At 40.8% G+C, this 6,591-nt stretch overlaps 1 pseudogene; it reads right to left on the reverse strand.

Annotated features, from left to right (window-relative positions):
- Window positions 1-2,479: 2,479 nt before the first annotated feature.
- LOC129553027 (nucleotide triphosphate diphosphatase NUDT15 pseudogene) lies at window positions 2,480-2,998 on the reverse strand (annotated as a pseudogene).
- Between the last annotated feature and the right edge of the window lie 3,593 nt (window positions 2,999-6,591).

Consider the following 6,591-nt stretch of genomic DNA (forward strand, 5'->3'; position numbering starts at 1 on the left):
GATGGCTGTAAAATCATATGGGAAGTCAAAGGGTTTAGCATGTCCAAGCCAGAAGAACAAACCTGGAGAATTTACATCATCATTGATGGAGAATTTTTGTTATAAATTAACACAGTAGGAAATTGATCCATAGAAAGAAAACCCCACTAACAGAACAGAATTGAGAATTTAGAAGGAAATACACACAGAGAGTTACCTGATTTATGATAATAGGGACAGTGTAATGGAAAGAGTGACTTTTTTTTTTTACATTTTAAGAATTCTTTTATTTATTTACAAATAACAAAAACCCATAACACAAAACTGTTATATGTTAATATAATTTTAATAAAAACTACAGATGTTTTTCTTTAAAAAAATAAAATAAGAAGCATGGCATTGTTTTACATTTTTGTCAGTTTCTCCCACATCTAGCTTACGAGGAGAGAGCTAGATTTTCGTATCTGCTTTGCAGTCACTCTACTAGAGTAACCTATAACATGCAGTTTCTGTATACTCAGCAAAGAATGAGAATGTGACAAAACTGACTCTGATCCCAAGGAAAGGGCCTTGAGGACTTCTCCGGGCCATACTGAGAACTGCTCGCTGCCCTAGTCTAATCACATTTCACATACAAGAACTTGAATCTCAAGAGAGATCAACTGAGATCCAAAACGGTAAGGCCTGTTAACAATGGGATACAGATCCTGGATGGTTTAACTGGCTTCCTTAGGTTTACATTCCCAATCAGAAATACACCCTAATGACCTGTCCTGCCTGCACTAGTTGTAGGAACTGTCAAAATATATTAACAACGACAAAACAGGAAAGGAAAACCAACAAATGTGATAAATTCTGTGTTAGCGCTTGGAGTAGGATCTCTACTAGAACTGAAACACTAAGACAAATTCTACTGCACTCCTTCACACACACTGGTGATGACACATCAATACCCGAGAAATACAGAAAACGGAATTACCATTTATAACATCAGCAACTATCACATTTTCTGAATCTGAAACAATTCATGACACAATCTGAAAATTTTTCACAAGTACTGAATGAAAAGGTGTTGGGTATATTAAGAGACTACAAATAAACTGGCCATCACGTGGGACTTTTCAGGTAAAATGGAGTTGTTTTGAAATGTAGATATTTTTCATTCTTTAACAGGACCTTATTTTGCCTTTTATGTATTGGGTTGGCCCAAAAGTTCTTTTGATTTTTAAGCAAAAATAAAAAACACATTTTACACTTTCACCAAGAACTGAACTGAACAACATATTCACCATTTTGTTCCACTACCTTCTGCCATTTTTCAGGCAACTTCATAATTCCATCTTCCCAAAACTTTTTGTCTTTTTGAGCAAAGAACTGTTCCAGGTGCCTTTTGCAGTCTTCCAGGGAACTGAAATTTTTTCCATTGAGAGAATTTTGTAAAGACCGAAATAAATGGAAATCTGAAGGTGCAATGTCTGGGGAATATGGTGGAGGAATCAGAACTTCCCAGCCAAGCTGTACCAATTTTTGTCTGGTCATCATAGAAACATGTGGTCTTGCATTATCCTGATGAAAGATTATGCATTTTCTGTCGACTGATTCTGGACGCTTTTCATTGAGTGCTGCTTTCAATTGGTCTAACTGGGAGCAGTACTTCTTAGAATTGATTGATTGGTTTTCTGGAAGGAGCTCATAATAGAGGACTCCCATCCAATCCCACCATATACACAATATCACCCTCTTTGGATGAAGACCGGCCTTTGGCATGGATGGCGGCGGTTCATTTCGCTTGTCCCAAGATCTCTTCCGTTCCACATTATTGAACAGTATCCATTTCTCATTGCCTGTCACAATTTGTTTTAAAAACGGAACACTTTCATTACGTTTTAGTAGAGAATCACATGTGGAAATACGATCAAGAAGGTTTTTCTGGCTTAACTTAAGTGGAACCCAAACATCAAAGCGATTAACATAACCAAGCTGGTGCAAATGGTTTTCAATGCTCGATTTGGATATTTTGAGTATGTCGGCTATCTCTCGTGTGGTATAATGTTGATTGCTCTCAATTAATGTCTCGATTTGACTGCTATCCACTTCAACTGGTCTACCTGACCGTGGAGCATCATACAGAGAGAAATCTCCAGCACGAAACTTTGCAAACCACTTTTGACATGTTCGCTCAGTCACAGCACCTTCTCCATACTCTGCACAAATCTTTTTTTTTTGTATCTGTTGCATTTTTACCTTTCTTGAAATAATCAAACATAATATGCCGAAATTGTTGCTTTTTTTCTTCCATCTTCAATATTAAAATGGCTACTACCCCCAAATTCACCGATTTTGATGTTTCTTTTAAAAAATGCACATTGCTGTGATAGGTGTCACAGTACAATCTCACAAAATTGTTTTAAATGAAGTTAGAGACAACTAAGCACAACTATAGTCATTGTACAAAAAAAACCTAAGTGAACTTTTTGGCCAATCCATTAAAAAGAACAACTCAGTGAATCTCCCTGTTCACCTCTAGGTGACTTCCTTTATACCCTACCAGATGATCCAAATCTTCTTTAAAAGGATCATAGCCTTGTTCTTTTAAACAACGTAGGGCCCAGAAAAGCTGGTCCAGGGGAGGAAATTCTTCCCAAGGAACCCACTCCCAACTTTCATTCTTTTCAGACTCTACATTCTTTGGTTCTGAATCATGAGTCAGGTCCACCTCTCCTTTCATTAAAATAGTGACATAATGGTAATTCTCTTTTTCAATGAAAGAATTCACAACCGAGGCAAAGCGAACGTTTTTCAGGTGAAGAGCTGCTTCTTCCCAGGTTTCCCTTTGAGCACATTCTTCCCAGCTTTCACCGAACTCCAAGTGGCCCCCGGGAAGCTGGAAACTGCCGGCTCCGAACGACCCTTTCCTCCTCCCCAGGAGGGCGCAGCGAGGATGCCTGCCGCTGGTCACCACGACGCCCACTCCGACCCCGGGGCGCCGCCCCCGTGGCTCCACGCTGGCCGTCATTGCGCGAGAGCAAGAGTGACTTTTTAATGGTGGTTCTGGGTTGATTGGCTCACTATAGGGGAACGAAATGCCTTGAAACTCAGCATAAAAAAATATCAGTGTCCAATGTATTCCAGGTGTAAAAGTGAAACCCGGACTCACATGACTGGGAACCTTAAATATGCCATAAACACTGTTGCATCTCATTGCCTCCCCACTTCTGTCTATGGTGTGTGCGTGGGGGTCGTGTCTGACCCTTGGAGGTGCTTACCCACTACTTGCTAACTGAATGAAACAGTGGTTCAACTCAAAATGTGAATTGGAGGATCACATTCTTTCTCTGTAGAAAATGTAACCCCAGCTATAACACTATTCGTCTTTGTGCTGTGGACATCTTCACTGTGTGGTATTCAATGAAGTAAGCCATCCATTGATGCAACACTTGTGAAAGGTAGGCATTCTACTTTAAATTATCACATTAGAATGTCTTAAGAGGAAAACATCAATGCCTTTACAAATGTTGTCATCCTTACGCATTTCTGTATGCCTAAGAGGAATTCCGGAGAAGGCAATGGCAAGCCACTCCAGTACTCTTGCCTAGAAAATCCCATGGATGGAGGAGCCTGGTAGGCTGCAGTCCGTGGGGTCGCCAAGGGTCGGACACGACTGAGCGACTTCACTTTCACTTTTCACTTTCACACATTGGAGAAGGAAATGGCAACCCACTCCAGTGTTCTTGCCTGGAGAATCCCAGGGATGGGGGAGCCTGGTGGGCTTCCGTCTATGGGGTCACACAGAGTCGGGCACGACTGAAGTGACTTAGCAGCAGCAGCAAGAGGAATTCAGGAATGCTGCATTTTCTCCATCTAGAAAGGTCTGCATTCGCGTGTCCCTCTGATATCCAAGAAATCTGTCATGGTTATCCTTTCCTGAGAGCATCAAGCATATGATTTTGCTTCCTTCCTGAACTTCTGTACTCTCTGTACTTGCTGGTCACTTATCAAACACTGCCTTCCTGTCAGAAAATCAAATTGTTAGTTGCTCAGTCATGTCAGACTAGCCCACCAGGTTCCTCTCCCCATGGGATTCTCCAGGCAAGGATACTGGAGTGGGTTTCCATTCCCTTCTCCAGGGGATCTTTCCAAACCAGGGATCAAACCTGGATCTCCCACACTGCAGGCAGATTCTTTACCAACTGAGACACAAAGCACAGTATAAAGCTGTGTGGTTCCAGATGAATTTTAAACCCCTTTGCTGGAGGTAGAAATCACGCCTATTTACCAATAATCTAACATTATATTTTAGACTTAGCATAATTTAACTGACTAGTTACAAAGACTGATAAAGACTGAGCTCTCTAAGATCTACTATATGAAACAAATCTTCAAATATTAGGAATAATATCTCTTGAAGAAATAGTCAAAGTTATAATTAACTTCCAAATAATGGAAGTAACAAGGAAGTCTGGGGTTGAAGAACAAAAATAAAACCTCTTCAAGGAAGTCTGTGTTTAAAGAACAAAAATAAAACCTATTCAAAAGCAAATAAAACTGCTTATAAACCTACAGAGATGGTAGAAGGCTAAAATATTGTGAAAATCAAACCTATTCCATTTAGTTCCCGACATATTCCAAAAAGGCAGAGAGGGGAACCAATAGGCTTCATCATCCAGTCAGTTGCTAAGCAACTCATCGCTATGATGGATGTAAAGTGCCTTGGTAATGACAATGGGCATCAGGGGATGTCCTTGCATTAGTCCAGTGACACAGTCGTAGAGAAATAAAAAATAAAGGCTAAAAGCCAGGTGGTCCTCAGAGGCTAACCTCTAATGACTGACCTTTGAAAATGCCTTATGTCTTAGCACAAACGTAAGTACTGAACACTTGAGCATTTCACATCAGATAGTCTTCTTTACAGAAGTACTTCATGAGTCACAAGAGTACTTTGAGAACAATCTGAGTAATGACGTGCTTAAAATAAAACAAAAATCTTCATTTCCATCTCCATTTCCATATTTTCAATTTATGTTGTAAAGTAGTATGCTTAAAATTAAATCCCACGTTCTCAAGTTATTATCACTGTCATTTTCACTGCTGATGAGTAAAAACTTCATTTATGATAAAAAAAAAAGTTCTGAAAAGTGTACTAGTTGCACGGGAAGGTTTTTGAAAATGTACAAGGTACCTTTGACTAACTAGTGGCAATTACATTTTTTATAATTATACAGCATGCAGAGAATAAGAGCATACTGAAATTAAAGAGAATAATAAAATAGCAGAGGTAAAATAAAGTCCTAATTGTTGAAATGTAAAGACAGATTCTGCACTACAGGGACATCTGTACTGGTTTCTCATAACAACGGACGTGCAAGGAGGACAAATCACGAATGCAGGTCTCTGGTCCCAGCACAGGATGGAGGATTTAAACCCACGGGGGAGCACCAAGAAGCCGTGAGCTGTATGCACCCTTCCCTTTGATCATCAGTCCTCAGGAGACACAGATGAGGGCCCTCTACAAATTGATGACAGCCTGAGAAAATCTTGCAGCTTCTCTAGTGGCTGAGATGGAAAAGAATCTGCTGCAATGCAGGAGACCCAGGTTTGATCCCTGGGCTGGGAAGATCCCCTGGAGGAGGGCATGGTAACCCACTCAGGTAATCTTGCCTGGAGAATAGCATGGACCAAGGAGCCTGCTGGGCCACAGTCCATAATCTGGCTGTGTGAGCACACGGCCATTAATATCATGAGTTTCTGCTTTCAGTTTCACTCCAGAGCGTTCTACTTGTGCATGTCTTATATATAACCGAGTAGACCTCAAAGGAAAATGAATAGTACTCTTCAATTTTCTTCTTCTCAAGGTAATTTTAAAATTGTTTTCACTCTGATTCATTTATGGCCTCAAAAGTAAGTTAGACCGTTTTACTACTGACAGGAGTTGCCAACAGCTACACAGAACGTTGTTGAAAAAGGGTGGGACTAAAAGAAAGTGCAATATTTTTAATAATAAATATATAATCTTTCATGGAAACTTATCTAAAAGTTACATTTGTATCTCAAACTCCAAAGATAAATTCTTATAATTTAATAAAAAGCTAAATGAAAAGTGAGATGTCTTTGATAAATTAACTATGTGAACACTTGAAATGCACAAAAATGACAAGCTAGTGTCCATGGTGTTGACTGAATTCACATGTCAGCTGTGAGGTCCAGTGTGAGTGCCTCCGAGCTGAGAGCTTTCTGTGTTGTTCAGTTGTGTCTGACTCTGTGACCCCACGGTCTGTAGCCCACCAGAGTCCTCTGTCCCTGGGGTTCTCCAGGCAAGAATACTGGAGTGTGTTGCCATTCCTTTTTTCAGGGGACCTTCCCGACTCAGGGATTAAACTCACATTTCCTACACTGGCAGGTGGATTCTTTACTGCTGAGCCACCTGGGAAGCCCCCGAACTCTTTGAGCCAAAGTTACTGGCCTCCTCTCTGTTTACTTTGTGGAAGCTGAGATGGAAACCATAGCCAGCTCCCTGCCCCTCCTCAGCTCGCAGGCCAAGTGGGCAGTTCACCCCTCACCACAACCCCCCTGCCCCCAGTCATGCCTCATGGAGCATCCTCTGGCTAGCTCCAT

Source organism: Moschus berezovskii, chromosome 18, assembly GCF_049115385.1.
Source record: "Moschus berezovskii isolate FMDL1 chromosome 18, NW_MosBer_1.0, whole genome shotgun sequence".
In the NCBI taxonomy this organism is placed as follows: domain Eukaryota; kingdom Metazoa; phylum Chordata; class Mammalia; order Artiodactyla; family Moschidae; genus Moschus; species Moschus berezovskii.